At 39.7% G+C, this 21,736-nt stretch overlaps 1 long non-coding RNA gene across 2 annotated transcripts in view; it reads left to right on the top strand.

Annotated features, from left to right (window-relative positions):
- Nucleotides 1-20,941, top strand: part of LOC140916513 (uncharacterized) — a 50,806-nt gene extending 29,865 nt beyond the window's left edge. The window contains exons 2-4 of one of the 2 annotated variants that reach the window (XR_012160535.2): nt 8,547-8,639; nt 8,771-8,904; nt 18,218-20,941. This is a non-coding gene — a long non-coding RNA (uncharacterized LOC140916513). The remainder of the gene's footprint in view (nt 1-8,546; nt 8,640-8,770; nt 8,905-18,217) is intronic. The other variant, XR_012160536.2, reaches the window with a different exon arrangement.
- Nucleotides 20,942-21,736: the final 795 nt, after the last annotated feature.

The raw sequence follows: 21,736 nt of genomic DNA, 5'->3' as shown, positions 1-21,736 counted from the left end.
GTTCCAGGCCCTCAACCAGCCCATCAAAATTTATGTTTAAATGATGATGAGAACAGACAGAGAGGGAGCAAGATGGTCTCTTTCTCTAGAGCCTTGATTTTTTCCTGAGCACTTCATAAGGTCTCTGGAATCTTGAGAATGGGGTGGGATCTCTGTGCCATTTGGGATCTACTAAACTTTTGTTTGTTTGTAGGCAAGTAAACGCCCAAGGGATCTCAGTGTAGCTCTGAGAGCTTTAAGGTATGCAGGGATTCATCAGTGGATTCAACGAACAGTGTGATGCCATCAAAGGGAAGGTCCTTTCTTATCAGCCCATTTACACACTGATGGCATCATCAAAGGGGGCTGCCAGATGGATTTGGCAAGATGCAACAGGGCCTCATTAATGAACAAAACAACTCAAGTAAAGGAAGTCCATTGAAGGATATCCAGAAGCATATGCTGTGACTCGCTGATCACTTCTAAAGGGATCTGAAAGGAATCTGTGATTCACTTCATTAACTCCTGGAAGTGTCTGAAGTCATCAGCCATAGACGTTGTGAGCAGCATAACCACCTCATCTGGGGAAGTTGAAGAGATATTCGAGGAATAGTCTCTTTATCTGCCCTGGCATCCTGCTCCTCAAAGGGCTCTAGTGCCTGAGGGTGTGGAGGAGAGATAGTTGGAGTAGGGGAGCATCTCCCTCCATAGTTCCCTACAAGAAAGACTAGGCTCATTGGAAAATTGCTGTCAATATGCAGCCTAGTATGGCTATTAAGAAGGCGGTATCTACTGTTCTTGAACCAAGTCAGGAGGACATGGGCCCGTCTTTGATGCAACTCCTTTCTCCTCTCAAAAGTATCAGGAAGAAATTTCCTTGTCTGAAGAGTAGGGGAATGTTGGGCTGAGACATTCAAATTCCACCTCAGAGACTGTGCCTATCTCAGTATTGACAATCTTTCAGTACCCACTAACAAGGGAGACTTCAGTTCCTCCAACACAAGTCCCTGCAGAATCTTAACTTCTATGGGCCCTGTTCCATCATTGGCAAGTCCCATCTGGCCAAAATAATTGGTACCAATGAGGATGCCTTGGGAGGTGCTGAGACCATATGAGAAGCAAGGTGTCTTCCCAGAACTGAGGCCGTCTTAGTGATCGACTTTCATATGTACAGTACGTAATGAGCTGTAGGTACCATTCTCTTAGATAGACTGCTTTGGTTCTCATGTTTCAATGTCCTGCTTCAGTAGTACCGAAGGTTTCAGTACTGATGCATGCTTGTCGCCCTTGTTTTCAGCGAAGCCTGGAATCCCAGACACAGGGTCAGTACTGAGAGTGTTCTAGAGCCTCAGCTGTACCCAGAGGGGACGAGAGGTCTCCACAGATGTCTTACTTCATGGGGAGAGAGGTTTTTTTGAGGAAGACTCCTGTGAAGAATGGCTTCTCTTTCTATGGATCTTCTCCGTGGTGAATGTGCCAAAGCTGACAGGACATTGCATCTACTCAGAGACTGATGTCCCAGGGTAAATGGGGGAATGTCCTGGCCTGGATCTGAGGCCAATGGAGGAAACGCTCCATCATTTTGAGCCTCAGTTTTATCTCCTGATTCTTCCTACCCCTGCCTTTAAAAGCGGGAGCATTTTTGTGGAATCTGACACTCTCCCAAGCAGCAGATACAATGGGAATACCGGTCACTGACCAGGATAGTCTCCCGGCAAGAGATGTACTGCTTGAACCCCAGAAAACCTGGCATACTCTGGGGCAATGGTTATTTTGAAGAGGAAAGTCCACCACTTAAAGGGGAGAGGGATCAGTATGAATGCCTCCTAACCCACTTAAAATAAATAAAAGAAAAAAGAAACAAATAATATAATAAAGATAAGTAGCCTAAGCTTTCAGCTTCGAATAGTAAGGTACATTAACAGTCAGTCTCAGGCCGAGATGGTTGAGAAGGAACTGAGAGCAGTTCATCCACACAGCCCTGTGTAGCCTTGGAGCAGGCACACGCAAAGGCCAAATGGGCACTACTACCAAAAATCTCTGATTAAAGGTACAAGGGGTATCAGAAGTGGAGCACTCATAGGGACAGTACTCAAAGAACTCTTTGTTCTTGTCTTTGCCCTTCCTCAAATCACAGTTGCCTTCTCTTCCCTGCTAGAATCTTTAGTCTTATTCAGCAGTTAAAGTTCAAGCTCATGTCATTGTTATAAGGAATATTATTAAGAGATCTGACTGGGACTCCTACTCCTGAGTTCTTTGTTTGATTAATAGAAAATAATCATTCTCTTGCTCCCTCTCTCTTGTGATTTTGTTAATTAACTGATAGAGGCAGCACAAATAATTTCTACAGTAGTGTACTTATTGTTTTAAGAATTATATTAAAATTAGCCCCTTACTAGATGATTAGGTTTTTAGTTCTGCTAATGAACAACAATAGTCTTCCACTGCCATCTTTTAATGTACTTTTAATTACCAACTAAATAACAAAGAAGTGTCTTAAAATAATTAAGACTACATATCAGGTCTCCATAGGATGTCAACAATAAAGGGGTTAATGATGCATCCAGTCATCATGGAAACAATCAAAAAATGTCTTGCTTTAAACAACCCAAAGCAACGTTCACAATCTAAATTAATCTCTGCAGGAATAATTTCCATAACATCATGTCATTTTTTATCCTGTAGGAATTACCCTCCTCAAAAAAAAATTACCTACAATTTGGGACAGTATTGAGTAGTTTCAGCAGTTCAGCAATGGCCAGTTGCTTCCCTGCTGGGGGAGTGAGATGTCAGGAAAAAACATCTCTCAGGATGGCTTCAGAGAACTACTCCCAAATATACTCTATTAATCTAAACCTTTTTATAACTAACTTTTACAAAACACATAGATCATAGTGAGCCCTACTGGGTCATCACTTTTCTCCTAACTTCAATGAACTACTTATCAATAAACATTCCTAACAATCTTAGTCATAATAAACTTCTATACCAAAGGCACTCAAAACTCAAGGTTCCCACCCACTTATTTTCTTTCAGTCTCAAATAGTCGATTCTTTTTCTCCCCTCCTCCCATTCTGATTAGCAGAGACTGCAAGCCTGCAAATATATTTGACCTTGCCTTCAGAAGCTCTGCTTATTCCAGTCAACCCTTAAATAGGTAGTGTTCTGTTTTACTAATTCATGGTGGCTAAATGCACATAATATGGTTGAAATGAGCTTTATCAACATTTGGGGTATGCACACCCCTCAAATCCAGAGTAACTCATACATGATTTAGGAACACAAGTTCTATATTTTTGAAAACTGTAGTTAATAGCATTACTTTTGTAATGAGAATTCTATGGATGTCTTCGTGGAGTTATAATGGTGTGCCCCTTTAAGGCCACCATAAAGCTGTGACCTCACAACCCTAGCACTTCTTTTAACATCAGTCAGAGCTGCTGCAGTGTGTGAAGCTGGCTGCTGGAGCTTTATTAGTAAATTGGGGTGGGCCCTTCTGTGCCTGGATTTGCTAGTCACAAAACTGTACAGAACCTGGAAGGAACACATACAGATAGGGTTGTGCCTTTATGCAGTCAAATGTCAGGTAGAAACATAGATACAAAATGCCACACAAGAAAACATCAAAGTCTTTACAGTTTGGTAAATTAGTGGGTATGCAGAGATTCTGGAAGGTAGAGGTAGGTATTGAGCATGAAATTACCAGATCATCTGTGGAGTTTACAGCAACAATTGCTGCAGAAAGCCCTCTAATTATTGACAATGAAAATAAATTGTCATATAAATTCTCCATTATGAAGTGCCCAGCACATTTCCTGGCACTGCAGAGAGCTACTGCATGCTAATTCATGTTCAGTCTTTTTGAAAATTGTCTTTTCAAGCAGCACACACTTTGGTCCATTGGAGTACAGTATATAGATTACTACTAGGAAACTGGTAAAGGGCCATTTGACCTCTGGTGGAAGAAATTTTCTCCTCCCAACCTTTTCCTGTTTTGTCTTTTTAGATAAGCGCTTCATGACAGGGATGGTCACTTACGATGTTTTTGTACAGTCGTAACCCAAGAACTTCTTGATGCCAACTGGCAGAGGGGTACATAGGAGTATAGGGATCCTCTGGGTTCACCAAAAAGGGCCATGTAAGATCTCTAATGAAAGCCTGTGTCACACTAGTCATCATAACCATAATGAGATGGATGTACAAAAAAATGTGTGAAGAGTTGTGTATATATACTAAAAATCATGTTCTCTGGATCTGTGTGTTAAGGCAAGTCACCGAAAGTGGTGAGCCAGGGCGAAGAGACTTATCTCACTCTCACTGGTCACATGCAAGTTGAGTATTGTCTGGTTCACAATTACAACTGATTTATGCCTGAGCAAAATGCTAAATCAATAGATTATGGGAGCTAGAGATAAAATCAAGAACAGTAGGGCACATAGTGAACTTTTAAAACTATAAAACTGTATCTGGGGTACAGATGAACTCCCAATTATTTCTTCAATTTGTGAGGACAAGCTGCCAGAGAGCTTAGTTTTATGAGAAGAGATCTCAATCAACCTGAAAAGCTGCAAATGTAGGCAAAAGGACTCGGGGTAAGCTATGCTGTGGGAGACAGGGAAATGCCTTGTTAGTAAAGTTTAGGCTCTGGAAAGCATGTTATGATTTTGTTTTATATGTAACCATTTGTTTCCAATAATCTTACTTTCTATCACTTAAATCTCCGTTCTTTGATCATAAATTTATTCTTGTTTCACAATAAATATATCTAAGTTCTTTGTATTAAATGGAGTAGTAATCTTAAATTTCAATTAGCAAGCTAGTGTGTGCTATTGCTTTCAGATTAGTAAATCTGTCAGTTCTCAAAGTGTTCAGTGGACCAGGGGCTGGGCACTCCAGAGGGTCATGCAGAGAGCTCGGGGTTCAGGTGTGTCTATCACTAACCTGTACAGAGAGAGCAAGGCCTGTCTAGGCCTGGAAGGCAGTGGTTGCATCACCAGAGGTTGGTGAAGTCAGGAGCTGATCAAGGGCAGGCACAGACAAGATTCCCTCATGCTAAGGGTAGGTGTAGCGAGGTGCCTCAGAACCCTAGGTACCCCAGAAAGCTTCACAACAGTGCCTAGCACAATGGACACAATCTCACTTGAGGTCACTGTGTACTACAATAATGATCAATTAGGTCTTTGTCTAATCTAATTTTAAAAATCCCAAATGATGTTTCCTTTGGCAGATTATTGCACAGTGTAATACCGTTAGGAAGTTTTAGCTAATAGTGCACATTTATTTTTCTCGCTTTTTGTCCAATTACCTCTAATTAACACCCTTTGTAACACAGTAAAACATCCTCCAACCTTCATGTTTTCTTCCATTATTTAAGGGCTGTTAGATCAGTCAATCCCGATCTAATCAATACTTTTGCTGCTCTTCATCTCCCTCTAATTTATCTTCATCTTTCCAGTCAGAGGTACTAGGGTGACCAGAAAGCAAATGTAAAAAATCAGGACAGGGAGTGGGGCTAGAGGTGGGGCTGGACGTAATAGGCACCTCTATAAGATAAAGCCCCAAATACTGGGACTGTCCGTATAAAATCAAGACATCTGGACACCCTAAGAGGTACTCATAACTAAATGGAGTATCCCAGGTCCAACTTCTCCAGAGCTGAATAGAAAGGAACATTCACCTCCCTGTGATATGATGCCTCTGAGTATGCAACCCAAAACCAGTCGTTTTTCAACCATTGCTCATTACAAACTCACATTTAATTACTGCCCATAGCTGTCAACATATCTTCTTTCAGCTTCCCCTTGAAAATGTTTGACAGTTTTTCTCCAGTTATTACTATTATTACTTATATTGTGATAGGAACCAAGTACCCTACACTGGAGCTGAGCAAAGGTTTTTGTTTGAACCCTTTTTTCCATGAAAAATGCAGATTTGGCTCAGCCAAAACATTTTGAGAATTTGTGTCAAATTTGCTGGGTTGTTTCGGTAAAAAAAAATCTTATAACATTTTGAAAAAATGGAAATGTTTCACTGTGACATTTTACAAATCAAACACTTATTTTTTTAATTTGAAATTACTTTTTGTTTTGAAATTTACTTCATTTTTTTAAATAACATTTTTAAAAGCTTAGCAATGGAACAAAACATTTTGTTTGAATCAAACAAAACATTTCAATCAACCCAAAATATTTATGCATGCATATCATACATATACACAAACTTTTCAGCTTGTTTACAAAAGTTTACACACACACACACACACACACAAAAGTTCCAGGTCAACTGAAAATGAATTCTTTTTCCTGATTATTTCATATGGCCATTGAATCAGATAATGAAGTCTTTGCACAATTCTACCCTATGGAGTGAGTAAAGCCTAACTGTACTGTGCACTTTTCAAATAACCACCAAAAAGCAAGTCTCTAACCACAGAAATTTACAATCTATGATTTAGAAAACACTTCACAGGTGAATAAACAGACCAACAGAAGTGTGGGGAGGAACGGTTAGAAGAGGACAAGGTAACAGTAGAGACAGGTGTGTAGTCAGAATGGTCTCAATAGCCATAACTGGACACCAGTCTTAACCAATGCCAGAACATTTTGCTTTGCTAAAGCAAAGCTAGATTAGCTTGCACACCCCTGGAGAGGTGTGCAAGATAATCTAGATTGTCCTTGTCTTTAAGGAGGCATATAGTTTAATTTAAATATTTGTGATTTCTTTTTAAGACTCATGATATTGATTGCCTTTATTTTGATCAAAAAGTTACGCTATTATTTTTAGTGACAGACATTTTCCAAAGATCAGTCAGCTCCACAATGATTCTCCCCCTGTAGGATAAGAAATATCTAAAATAAAGTCTTCAATGCATAAAAGTTTTACAAATGCAGTTGCAAGTTATTCTACTTGATATTCTATAGCATGGCATTACCATTAGCACCACCTGGTATGTTTACCTGTACAGTAGAAGCTATAAAGTCAAGATGCAACAACAAAGTGCCAAGATGTTTTTGAAAGAAAGAAAGAAAGAAAGAAAGAAAGAAAGAAAGAAAGAAAGAAAGAAAGAAAGAAAGAAAGAAAGAAAGAAAGAAGTTTGCAGAGCAAAAACAGTTCTCTAAGTGAAAAGTGAATTGTTATTGAATAAAGCTGTGTCTCATTAAAAACATCAATGTGCTCAGTTTTTGTGTGTGTATATTTTCAAAACCGCAAATAATGTTAAATTTGAAAGCCACAAAAGTTACATGAAACAGCAAGAAGTCTGACCCCAAACCCTAAAACAAAGGTTGTGACTTTCACTTCGCTCTCTGTAAAGTGTCCATTCTCCCCACCGCCCTCAACAAGTAGAACATCAACTTTGCATCTAAACATTTTTTGTTAAACTGCAAGAGACAACATAGAATTACCTTACTCTTTATCTTATTCTGGGATATCTGAGGGATTTGTTTTTTTTAAAAAAAATATTAACAAGCATTATTATAGGTATGACCAAAACCAGTGTCCATTGGGACAGTCCAAAAGCAGCTCATGTAATTGATGAAAGACAATGTAAATTCAGAAGCACATTGTCCGCCATAGGTACCCTGGTCCTCCACTTTTCATTCTCCTGTAACAATATGGCTTATGTGTATTCAGGAGACTTCAAAAGTGTAGCCAAAAAGACTGAGGCTCAGAGTGGTCCTTTTATGCCTTTGATGTACAGAGCAAATCATCCTGAACTCATCAGAGACTAGCGATGACAGGGGTTGGGCAAATCTTAGAATGATCAAAGCATTCAAAGTCTGTGACATTTGCAAGGAAATTAATGATTCCTCTATAAAAGTTTTAACCATCCTATAAACAGGATAAGTGTAGGAATCCGTAGATGGATGATACCATTAAGTACAGCAAATGTTTCCCAAAATAATCACAATGATGGCTCATTTATTAAGGAAATGTTCATCACATTCATTTACACCCCATGGAACAGATTGTGCAAAAGCTTTTTTTTTTTTTCCCTCTGGATAATATATTGTGTAAAATGAGAAATTACTAACTGAAAATATTACTTTGTGTTTTTGTCTTGTCATAGAAATACAAGGGATTATCATTATCCAATCTTAGGGACACAAAATTATTGCAAAATTATTAATTTTTTCTACTGATGCAAAATGTCTGATACTAGATTAATGTGCCTGACTAACAAGAGGTGCTATAATGAAACTAAATTCCTTAACTTGTTTTAATGATTCTACTGACAATTATTACTTATCTAAGACAAAAGTGTAAGTGCTAAAATATGTCATGTCTGATGATCGAAGGTTAAAGGAACAGACTATAAATTCAAGGTTGGCATTTCCTTTGCAAAGCAGATTTCTGTATGTTGTTTAAATATGTCAAAATCATATTCATGCTCGAGTGAGAGATAAGCCAACCAAACAAGTGTTGCCAGTACATTATTTCATTGCCTTTCTATTTTATTTCTTTATTTAGTAATAGCTACAGGGTATGTGGGTTTACTAGTTGCACTTAAGTGGTTTGGGTTTGTTTTGTGAATATTCTGCCTTTGCTATTCCCTTTATATCTCCAAGAAAATCTGATGTCAACGAAAAATAAAGGAAATCTATTGTTCTCATTCAAATTAAGCATGATTTTACCAACACATGGTGAAAGGAGGAGGAGAAGTAAGTGATAAATTCTTTTGCCACCTCAAATAAATACTGACCCTCCTTAGAATAGTAGAATGTTTTCCTTTTTGATCTGCACAATATTACTGTGATTGATCCATAATAAGATATTATTTATTTTATGGTAGTCCTTCAGACCCCAAGAAGGAGTGTGAATTCCATTGCACTCAGCAGTTTGGTGTAAGAAAGATATGATCCCAAGATGGAAAAAGCCAAATGAAGAAGAGGGGGAAAAAGCCAGAAAAGGCCGAACCTCTTTAAGGTAAAACATTATTAATTGTGATTTCATTATTTTACTGCCTTCCAGACTGTGTTGATTTATAGATGCCCCTCAATGATACGATTTATAGTGTTGGGTTTTTAAGCAGTCTACTCTCAATGTTCCTTCAAACTCTCATAATGTATATTGATGTAAAGGTTTGATCAAGCTATTCCATTTAAACATTTCTAGGAGATGCTTTTTCAAAGCAATGCCTGCAAATTTAGCCACATGACCACATTAATATTGAAGCAGACACCTAAAAACATCTGCTAATCCTTTATCTACATTTTTGAACCTAAATCAGCTTCTGATGCATTGCCTTTTTTTTTAAATGCCACTGAAGTGTTTTGTTTGAATTTTTTATGTTCTCTCTTGTTCAGAAAACAAATATTATTAGGGACATAATTTCTGGCTATTTTATATATATAAATTTCAGAAATGATTTTCCAAAAGTATAGCATAATATCCTGTGAGAGGGTATACAGAGCATGGGCTGTCCATAAATTACATAACGCATTAGAGGGTAGATGGGTCCTTAATTTTGCATATTTGTTACAAAGTGTTGCAAGGTAGTGGGTCTTCAAAAATCATCAAAAATGTGTTACAAAATTTATAAACACATGCATATCCATTGCAGAAGGCTGTCTAATTAGCAGACAGGTCACTCAGGGCTGGTCTACACTGAAAATTTACATTGGCATACCTATGTCTCTCAGTGGTGTAAATCTACATCCCCTGAGAGACATAGGTATGCCAACCTAACCCTTGCTGTAGACAGTGCTAAGTCGATGGAGGAATTCTTCTGTCAACCTAGCTGCTGCCCCTCAGAGAGGTGGATAACCTATGCCAATGGGAAAAACCCTCCCGTCAATGTAGGTGGTGTCTACAGTGAAGTGCTACAGTGGTAAGTGTAGACACACCCTCAGAGTGCCTATATTCATATTCTGCACAGAACCTTATTATTAGGAACTCAGCTGCCTCTGGGCTTGCTTGCCTAGCAACCCAATGAGCTCAACTGGGCCCAATGAACTCTTTCTAAGTGACTGTGCCCCCTGACAGGTCAGAAAAGCCAACAAAACCACATTTAAGTCTTGTAGCAACAGCAGAACAGTGGCTTCTCCATGAATTGCATGCTTGCAGCTTCTCTAAACCTGCTTCCTGTTCAGCCTTTGTTCTACACCTTACCTGCTCTACTCCAGTCCTAGTCCCTGACTACTCCTGACTCCAACCCCCAGACCATACTTCTACTCCAACCACTAGGTCTCACCATCTACACCTCAGTGTGCAACAGTTATTTACTGTCAATCCCATATCTTCCTGCATGTAGAATATGAAAACTGCTGTGTTGGTATCAGAAGTGTGTAGTGTATGTTCCAAGATCACGATACATATAGACCTCATTTTGTATGCATGGAAGTCTTTCTGTTCAAGACCAAGAATAGCTGTCCTTACAGCTCCTTCTGGGGTTTTCCATACTCGGGGACAGAATGTACTTATCTCTATAAAGTGGTTAGATTCCACACAGAAAACTATGGCCCTTAAAAAAAAGTAACTCACCAGCCAGCACAGTCGCTCATGGGGCATGGCAGGCTTTCCTCTTCTAGCACTCTCTGCTGACAGCTGCTCCAGCCCTGGGATGGTTTGCTTCTTCTCATGACTCAGACCTCCAGCATAGTTACACTGAGTCCCAACCCTTTCCAGGGTAACAAAGTGTCCCACAAAACAATAGCCCAATGGCCATATGTGAGATCTTCATCCCATCTCTGGGCTCAATGGTCCTTACACTTGTCATTTTGGAAGACTTTCCTGCTGCCTCCTTTGGCGGCCAGTAGGGGAACCCAGGCCCCACTGCTCTGAGTTCCAGTCTAGCAAGCAGCTAAGATCTACTTCCTCAGACTAGACTCCTTGCTGCCTTGCTCAACCACTTCCTACCTCAGCCTGTCTCTGGAACCTTGCCACAGTCCCCTCCTGTGCTCCTCTTCTGCAGACTCTTCACGCCTTCCCAGGCTCTGCGGAGTTCTTTCTGGCTCTTTGACTGGGAGGCTGAAGCCTGGCTCATGTCTGTCTCCCTAGGGCTTTCTGTGTGTCCATGTTTCTTCTGAAAACCCAACCCCTGGGTTGCCTCATTGGCTCACTGCAGAAGTTCACTTCACCCCTGTAACTTCCCAGTATCTCTCATGTATCTTTGACAGAGCTCCTTCTGGAGAGAGAATTACAAGGCCTAGTCTATCTGAGGCCTCCTGCATCTCCCTTTAGCTCAGTCCCCACTGCATTACTAGTTGGAACTTCAGCAGCACTCGAGCTCAAACACTCTGCATCTACCCCTCTCCACAACAGGCCAGTCAGCTTGAACCTAAAACCTCAGTTACTCTGAGCTAGAGATATTGATGTGTGGACAGAAATGGGGTTAAGGGCAAAATTTGAGTTATACCTTGAGCATTTGAACTTCATATGCTATGAAGACATACTTTTTTACTGCTCAAAAGTCCTTCCTTTATTAGTCACCCTGCTCCTCACTCATCCTTAATTCAGCCAGAAAGCTGCTGCTCAGGTGTTTAATCCTATACTGGGCCAGGTGCACCCGTCAGGTGCAACTGGTGCACGAATTGGATTCTGGCTCCAGTTAACTTTTTCTTCCGATTTAGGATATAAACCTCATCTCAGGGCCAGTGCTCAAAACCCCAAATTTCCTCACCTAGGAACCTAAAAAACTGACTAGATATTCAAGATAGCTGACGTAGTAGCTAAGTGTTGAAAAGTGCTCAGTACCCAGAGACTCTTATTGTTCACAATGGGAGCTGTTATCTATGTTACTTATATGCCCACCCCTCCTCTTACCGTAGTATCCAAGTACTTCACAATCATTAATGTATTGAATGGATGCTGAGCACTTTTTGATATTGGGCCATATGCTAATAAAATATCATCATTGCATGGTAAGCACTCAGTCAGGAAATGCTGATGTTCAAGTTGCACTCACAAGTTTTACTCTATTCCATTATGCATCTGCATGTGCATTACACATTACTGTATTATGTGCACGTGCATTACATTACACTTCTTACATGACCACCATTCATTACTCATAATACAATATACTTGCCCACAACTTTAGAAGCACACATTGTAGTTGTTCAAACTCATACTCCAGCAGAACCATGACTCTTTTCACAGCACAGTCCTGCTTTTCTCTTAATTTTGCTAAAAGAAAAATTAAAACATTGTACCAATGGCAATTGTGCATGCATATAGCGAAGTCCTCCTCGGTTCATAAATCTGGGAAAGCAAAACCAAATTTGGGAAATCAAAACCACATTTTGCCAGAATGCTGCAAGATTTTTCTTAGTTTGGACTGCTTCTCTGGTAAGCTTCAGCTTCTTACACACAGTTGTTTTGGCTGTGCAACTGGTCAAACACTACTCAGCTTTGGTTTTTGCTTTATTTTAAATGACTGAATTCCCCACATTCCTTGCACTTGAAACAGCAGAATTTTTTTTTCTGTCTCAAACTTATTGAAAAAAGTCCCCTAGGTGTAAAATTTCTGCACAAAGGGCAAAAGTTTCAACAAGTTATTATCAAATGAAAAGAAGGGATTAGAATGGAAATGTTTAGGCCACATTCTATGTCACCATTTCCAGAGCCCCAGCTAAAACAGCCACAGTAAAGAACTTTGGAAAACATGGGTATAATTTCAGGCTCAGCACAAACTTACAGTCTCTACTACTTTCAGTATCAAAACTGTTCAGTTTTTGATCTCCCAGCAATATTCCCAAGACCAAATGTGGATAACTGAAACTTGTGTGTCACAACCCTGTTCTGACTACAGCTAAAGATTTTGCCATCATTTATCATAATGTATGGGTGAAATGCTTAGAAGCCCATGTTTTTCTTGGCTGGGTGGTTGTTTTTGGTATCCCAGTCACAAAGAGCAGGGATGTGAAGCTGTTTCATCCCCGACATTCTCACTTTTGGTTGGTTTTCTCCTGTTATTTGTGTCTATTTTTCAAAGATACTGATTTTCTTTTTTATTTTGGTGGTATTTTTTGAACTCTGAAGCAGTGTTATTTGTACATGCATAAGATTGCAATTAATTGATCTGGGAAATATTTCCGACACATTCATTCTGTTCTGTATTGTTCTGGCTAGTTGCATAAATCAGCCAATAGAAACAATACCATATGACTCACATAACTAACCAATGTAGTTGGAATTACCAGTACCAATATCACAATATATTTCTTGTGAATGATCAGCTGACCAAGAAATTATTTGCTGAAGAAATCTGCAAAAAAAAAATTAACAAATAAATTTTAAGATTTTGCAGTCCATTTGCAAACAAGGTGCAAACAGGAAATAAAAAGTAAAAATATTGGAATAAATTATTTGTTCAAATTATTTACTCGGGTCTAGTTATGTTTTTCTTTTAAATCTTGATTGTGAGTGGCTTAGATCGAGACATGGAATTAACATTATAGCCATTCAAAAAAATTCTCATTGACAACTGAAATAAAAAATACACATTCACATTTCACTAGCTTTATGCAAGAGTAAAATCTTCCTTTGTTCATGCCAGATTTTTCATGCAGGCAGAAATCAATCATTTGTGCTTGCGTCCATGTGTGAGCATGCATGAGAGAAGCAACAATGCATATTTTGTGCCTTCCATTACCTAATATGAAGTTTTAGTCATCCTCATTTTATAGCTAGGAAATCATATCTTACACTTTATTACCTATTCTAAAATTCTAACCTATTCTAACGAGGACTGTGGCCTAGATCCTGCCAAAAGAGTTTTGTGGACAGAGCTTCACTGTGTTTAGTAGGGCTCTGCACTTGTACTGGTATCCTACCTGGGCAGTTAGAATAACAGAGTGGAAGGCCAGAAAGGACAACCAGATTATCACATCAGAGGCAATAAATCCCACCTAGTTACCTTTGTATTGAGCCCCGAAACCTGGATAGCCCTTAAGAGACTAAACTATTGTATGCCACATTCAGAGAAGAGGAGGGACTGAATGCACCAGTTCACAAGGCCCCTACAACAGCAGGAAATTGATTTGGTGAGAGATACCCTGATGATCGTAGCAAGCAAACTGCATGACATGCTGCAAAGAAAGGCAAACCACACACCCCCATTGGTCCCTGCTAATCTGACCTGCAGGAAAATTCCTTCTTGACTCCAAATCTAGCAATCAGTGTGACGCTGAGCATATGAGAAAACCCACCAGCCAAGCATCTGAGAAAGAGAATCCGAAGTATCATCTCAGAGCACCAACTCACCCCAGCCAGTGTCCCAACTCCAGCCACAAGCATCACTCATGCTTCAGAGGAAGGAGAAAAAAAGCACAACAAACTAAAGGGGAAAAGCAATTTCCTTCCTTATGCCTACAGACCAGCTGAAGCCCTGAAGCATGAGATTTAGGAACACAAGACATAGGACCAGAAGGGACCCCTGGGCCAGGGAGTCCAGCTCCCCCATCACCACAGATCTGACTTCAGAATTGAGGGTTATGGGGGTAAGTAATGACCTGATCCTTCTCCCAGTGAAGCCCTGGCCAAATCACCATTAATTTCAATGGGATCAAGATTGGGCCATAGATGTTTTTCTTTGTTCCTTATTCATACTCTGATGTCTTATGCATTCTTGTAAAACAAAGTAGATATTTTAATTACCAAACTGATACCCATATCATCTTTCTTTTAGAAATTAGATGCCTCAAATAATTTCACTAGTTTTCTTTTATGCTCCTTTATGAAACATCACTGTTCATTGAAAAGTCGATTCTACTGCTTATGTGTTAAAGGAAACAGAGACTTGCAGTCTGGCTGCTTCTGTCATAAGAGACAGTGTCATATGTTAGCTTCTAATTAAAAGGACCTTGATGTGTATGCTTGAGGGGAAGTTCTTTAGGGAGCATTTCACATCCCCCATCCCCAGTGTAAAAATCTATCACTGGCCATCCAGGGTTTTGTTTTTTTCCCCCCATGTGTTACTGTTACTTTGTTAAAACACACTGCAAGAGTCTGTGTTTATTACTTTTATTTTGTCAGTGCATTAGAAAGTTTTCTTTTATATTAGAAGTGAATGTAGACTGTTCTCAGTGGTGGATCTAGACTGTTTTCAGGGATAGCAAATGACAGAATGAGGAGTAATGGTCTCAAGTTGCAGTGGAGAGGTTTAGGTTGGATATTAGGAAAAACTTTTTCACTAGGAGAGTGGTGAAACACTGGAATGCGTTACCTAGGGAGGTGGTGGAATCTCCTTCCTTAGAAGTTTTTAAGGTCAGGCTTGATAAAACCCTGGCTAGGATGATTTAGTTGGGGATTGGTCCTGCTTTGAGCAGGGGGTTGGACTAGATGACCTCCTGAGGTCCCTTCCAACCCTGATATTCTATTATTCTATGATTCTATGAATTACATTATGGCCTACTATAGAATCCATCTGGTTGTAACTATATTTTGAGGTTATAATAAAGGGACTGCGGTTATCTGTGGCCTTCTATGATGCTTTCATAAGTAAAACATTTACAAACTAAGATTTACATTATTATTTTAAAAGAAATATATTTAGCTTTATTTACAAATATGTTTTCCTATCTTAAGCACACAAAGGGCCAATGGTTAAATTTTCATAATCACTGAAAATCCCACTAGGTGTCTACCTGTGTCTTTAGACACCTAAATATCAGAAAATCTACCCCTTTCATTACTAGAAGCCTAAATCCCATTTTCAAGAGTGATTTGGGCACTTAAGAGTCTAAGTCACATTGACCTTCAGAACAATGTAGGCTATTACATCATCTGGGTTTAATCTGTGTAAAATTTTCAAAAGAAGCCCAGGGACAGAATTTAGTATTCAGCAACCAAAAATCAGAGCCAGATTTTCGAAGGCACTCAGCTCCAATTTTAGGATTTAAATAAGTAATTGGATTTTCAAAAAGGCTCAGCACATTGGGTACTGAGCTGTTCTGAAGAATCAGTCATAAAATTCCCAACTGGAGTTTCTGGATGCTGAGCTCTTTCAAAAATATGATCCTTATTTCCTGCCTAAATGGGACCTGATGTGTTTCGAAAATGTGGCTTCAATTGTGGGTGATGAGCCTTTCTGAAAATTATGGCTTAGGCATATAATGACATTTTTAATAAAACAGCATACACAGTGTAAAAAATGCATTAAAAAATCCTACCTACCACCATATCCACACCAAAAAAGAGCCAGGAGCAAAGATGGACCTTATACTGTTCCCAGAAATTCAACAAGGCTGGGCTCTGGAAGATCATAGAAGGCAACATGTTCAAATCTCAGGAGCCCTCACACACAAAACTGTGCCTAGAACCACCCTGAAGAGAACAAAAACTCTTCAGTAGACATGAGAAAGAAAAGCAGAAAAATGTTTTGTTCTATTTTCATGAAATTTGTTTCTAAACTGAATGAATTTGCCTCTGATTAATATGTAAGCATTTTTCTTTCTTTCACAGCTCTGGCTTGTGGAAAATGTTGTAGCTAAATCATTAGGGTGTACATCATCAGTTCCTCTAGATTTCAGAGTAGCAGCCGTGTTAGTCTGTATCTGATCTTTGCTATTTTAATACAAATTTCACAGTAGATGAAAAAAATAGAAGTATGTTTTTGTGAGTGACTTGCTGACGCCTAATTATCTAGAAACAGAAACTCCACTTCTTTGAATAAGCTGCATAGCCAGGCCATTTGAACACTCTCTATAGTAATAAGGAAAGTCAACAGCAGCATGTTATCAGCTCAGTTTACTAAGGAGGTTCTACAGACTTTGTAGATTTTGTGAGGAGTGGGGGGGGTAATTGTTTTTCAAATATATGTTTTTTCAGTTAGTAGTGACTAGTAACTACATTTTTAAGCAGTACAGAAGGTTGAATGTCTAGGGGAAGTGCTGGTCCAATCGTTAAAAACAACCTGATAAACAAATTTTTTGTTTGAACAAATATTTGTTCAAGTAGAAGTTCAAAGCTCATTTCACTATAATGGTGTCAAGTTATCTGCTGTAAGTATTGTGTAACAATGGGGAGCTTGTGAAAATATTCTCGAACCCCAAAGGTTTCATGTGTCTTACCACAAATGATGATTTGCTATCAGATTTCGTTAGTTTCCTCAACGTATAAAAAAATGTAATCAGGGAGCAAAAATAATATCATGCAACTTAAATGACGAATCACACAACACTGAATATTCAAAGCAGTTTGCAAACAGGCAGTCTGAAAATTATTTGGTAAACTATTTGCAATCCATTCCAAATCAGAATCACTGTGAACAGTTTGCTTACCCCAAAAGGGTCTGGATCTGTAGCAATGATTACCCATAATGAATTGTTCAACACTGTACTCATGGAAATGGGATCTAGAACTGTTGTGATAACTGGGCCTACAAATTTATCATAACTGTAAGCTCAACTGTAAAAAGTGACTGGAAGTTCATAAACTGTTACAATGACTTGCTAAATAAAATTGTTGAAGAAAAGATGTAAGAAGGAAATAGACTGAATTAATTTAAAGAGACAGTTTACCTTAACACTCAATGTCTGTGTTAAGATTATCACAGGTGAACAAGACGAGTAGATGACCAGATATCAATGAATCAAAATTGCTGGAAACTAGGCCTAATTGGTGGACAAAACAATGAGGGGACGGGCTATTCCACAAATCAGTCTCTTTTGGGGTAATCAGAAAGAGACATTGGTGGCGGGGGGAGCTGGCTACCACAGTGCGGGCTGACTGAAAAAAAAGGAGATGTTGGCTATCATGATGCTGGCTCACTGAAATATAAGAAGAGGAAGGAGTAAACATCAATTCATTGCTGCCATCCTCAACAGCTCCTGGGACCCTGGACTTACCTCATACTAATCCTGAAAGGTGCAGAGAGAGGAGCCTCCATCAGCTCTGTCTAAACTCAGAGTACCACCTGGAATGTGAGACTTCTGTTACACACACACATCCTTGTGTGTTCTTTCCTTCCCCAACTTCTTTCTTCTTTTTCCTATCCGTATCTTTTTTTCTTTTGTCTAATAAGAGTCTGGTTTAGTTGCCAAAGATTATATATGTTACAACACAGCTGTAAGCCTGTCACCAGAAAGAAACAGCTAAATGTAGTGCCCTAAACATTTTGATGCTGGTACAAGTTTGCCAGGTCTCATAGTAGTTGATAAGACCAGGTGCTGCACCTGGAGTGTTTCTCCAGCCCTGAGTTTGCAAGTGAGTCAACATCATAGTCAGAAACTTCATTTTCTATCTTTGCTGTTCTTTTTTCTCCCCTTTTGTGTGTTTGTCTTCTTTTGTCTTCTAGGAAATGGGGTTGGACATAAACAGTGGGAACAACAAAAGCTCCACCCATCTTAACTAACTTCTCTTCTCCCAAAAAAAGTCGTTATCACCATCTAAGAGACAGACCAACATGGCAGTTTTAACTCCAAAAGACTTTCTTCAGCTAAAGAGAAAGTGAAGAAGGGATGTTCTAAAATGAAAGCCTTACTTAAATATTTCACATTTCAAATGATTTAACTGATTTTCCCCTGTATATTTAATAAAGGGTTTAAAAGATTTTTAATGATGTGTTTTACCATGACACTAAGCAGGCTTAGATCTCTGTATACTGAACCTTGTTTAAGTGTTTAATGTTGGACAGCGACTGGGTTATGTTAACACCTTTAACTCTTTGTGTCCATATATTCCATCTAAATTAATACAATGAAATCCTTTACCTCTCTGTATCAGTTTTGATTTAAAGCTATCTCAATAGTGACCAAAAAGTTGTTCCTATATGATGATATCCAGTGGCCTATGTGAAAAAAATTAGTAGCATGAAAGTGCACACACCACTACTTGCACCATTAGGAACCTGGTCATTTTCAATTGAGAGGCCAAATATTGCAAAAGCATTGATTGAAGTTAGCCAGGGCTGAGACAACTGCGGGGGTTAGCCTAGGAATTCTTTCACCACTGCTTTCATTGTTGTACTTGATCTGTAGATAAATAGAGAATTTCAGTCTCCAGGGATGTCAATCACGCTTTCTTTTGAAAGTAATCTTTGTGATTCCAAGCAGCAAATGCTAATCTAGTATAACACAGTCATGGAGAAATGAGCCTCACTCCTTTGTTGGACCATTGGCACATGGATTTCTTTTACTCGGCTGACCTCTTCTGAAATGTGGCTGCATTTGTTTGGTGTGATATCTGCACCCTTTACTGTACTAATTGAAAGACTAGATGTGATTCATTTCCCCAAAGACTTACTGTAACCAGCGAGTAGGAATGAACTTTAGTAGTTTCTGACTGGCCACATTTTAAAATCATGTTTCAGATGTACAGGTTTTGTGCTTTCCATGTGCCACTAGTCCTTTTTAAGTTGACATTTTCATTTAGTTATCAGTGAGAAGTTACAACAGGACAAGAAATCTCTCTAGTTTTGAATCAGCTGCACTTGCACACTGACACAGCCCTCCCTGGATGATCAAGTCTGAGGCTGAAGTATCTGTTTACCTTACAGGGCAGGTCTCTACATCAAAGGAATTCACAGAGTTTATACCATATGTAAAAAAATAGCAAAAAACCCTCATGTCGGGAGCATATTAACTGGTTTGGATTAGATGGCCTATATTCCCTAAAGACTTTTAAAAGGAACTCAGATAAAACTGGCTCTTTAAAACAAATTGCGTGCACCTCTGTACTTTTGAGTGTGCTGCTGGCCATCAGTCACCCATAATTTGAGAACCTGAGGTAAAAAATAAAAATAATAATACCTAGCTCTAATAGCAGCACTTTTCATCAATAGATCAAAAATTGCTTTACAAAGGAGATGAGTATTATCCTCATTTTACTGATGGAGAAATCAAGGCACAGAGCAGTCAAATGACATGCTTCTGGTCACCCACCAAGCCAGTGTCAGAGCTGGGAATAGAACCCCGGATTCCTGAGTCCCAGTCCTATCATCTAGGTCACAGCAAGTGAGATGTTTTTTGTGGTTAAATAAATAAATCTTGTGGAAGCATTTTCCAGGTTAAGATTCAAACGTATGTGTGTTTGTATGGTGAGGATAGTGGAAAAAATATGTATAACACTAAGAATTCAGCTAAGTCTCACTGAGGACAGCGTGCTTTTGATTTCACTCATTGCAAAGGACAACTGGGATTACAAAAAAAACCAGTAGAAACCTCAGGCTCCTCTACACCACTCTGAAAAAATTGCAAGTGTTGTAAAGTTTGCCTGGGATTGGAGAGGATGAACATGATTTGAGGATTGCTTCTAGTGAACAAGGACAAGGTTGACATCCTTCACCTGTTACATAAGATTTTCTTCTGAACAATGAAGGCTGACATTGGCAACCATGGACAACATTTATATACAGATAACTGTGGATGAAACTAACCAAAATACAAAAGGAACAGAGAACATATTCTGATATTTTTAGAAACAGTACTGCACTCAGAATTTAGGTTGACAGAAAATGATTGTTTATGACAGATGGCATTCAGAGTTGGCAGGAGCAATTAAACATTTGAGAAATTAAGATAAATGTATATATTTTTTTAATTAGGATGCTTCTATGTAACTGAACAGCAGAGCTATCAGATTTTTGACACCATTTTAGCTCAAATATATGCTTTACAGTCTTAAAGAAACTCAGTCAGATCTTTGAGAACCTACCAGTTTTGCCTCATGAATCTCATGTTGGGAAGTCACAAATCAAGTACTTGGTCATGATGAAATTGTACTTAGATTACGACTAATTCCTGGTATATTTGTGAAATTCATAGCAACTTATGTGTGCGCACGTGCAGATATTTTATACTATATATATTGCAAGTGATTTTACATATTGCATTTTCCTTCTACATCAGAGGTGGGCAAACTATGGCCCGCAGACCACATCTGGCCCACGGGACTGTTCTGCCCGGCCCCTGAGCTCCTGGCCCAGGAGGCTAGTCCCCAGCCCCTCCCCCGCTGTTCCCTCTCCCACACAGCCACACGGGCAGCAGGGCTGCGAGCTCCTGCCGCTCTGAGCAGCCTTGTAAGGGGGCGGTGGCAGCACGCACTCGGTGGGGGTGGTGGGATTGGGTAGGAGGTCCCGGGGGACAATCAGGGGACAGGGAGCAGGGGGCGGTTTGTAGGATTCATACAGGGTTCATGCGCTTGGCAACATTCAGGGCACACCCTGAGTGTTGTGTAGGAGCAGTGCACACACAGCTCCTCTCAAGGGCATGAACCTTGGAATCTCGCCCAGATGACATGAACCGTGGGAAGCCTCCCAGGACTGGGCTCAAGGCCCGAGAGCAAGGAATGCGGTAGATAGAAATTGGTAAATAAGGACGTTAAACAAAGCCAGTGTATTCCTTTTATCTGTTGGAGAATGTAATGTGCGGGGGAAGAGAAAGAATAAAGGAGAGGGTGGAAAGCTGACAGGAGCAGTCCGTTGGCAGACCAGCCTGTTTGCTTGCTAAAAGCTTTGTGCTGTCTGTATTTGAACCGCAACAACTGGCGCCCAACGTGAGGCCCTCAGCACTCACCTCGCCCTGCAAGGGTTTCAGACGTGTCACTCATCTGCTTCGCGGATCCCGGTGAGTATTTTTCATTGTGGTAAGTATGGGAAGCTCCCTCTCTGCTTTGCAAGTGCAACACCGCAATGAGCTACAGTATTTGCTGCGTAAGGCTCAGCATGACTGCCCCACTTGAGAACTCACTCACTCACACAGGAGGTGAGTGCCCAATGCCCGTGGGTACCCTGAAGCCGGAACCCTTAAGCTAGCGGACTGGGAGCGGTTGGGCCAGACATTGCACAAAGATCCTTGGGCGCCCGTGCAGGCTTTAC

This window comes from Lepidochelys kempii, chromosome 8, assembly GCF_965140285.1.
Source record: "Lepidochelys kempii isolate rLepKem1 chromosome 8, rLepKem1.hap1, whole genome shotgun sequence".
Classification (NCBI taxonomy): Eukaryota; Metazoa; Chordata; order Testudines; family Cheloniidae; genus Lepidochelys; species Lepidochelys kempii.
The sequence above is the reverse complement of the archived record's forward strand: the minus strand, read 5'-3'. Positions and strand labels throughout refer to the sequence as shown.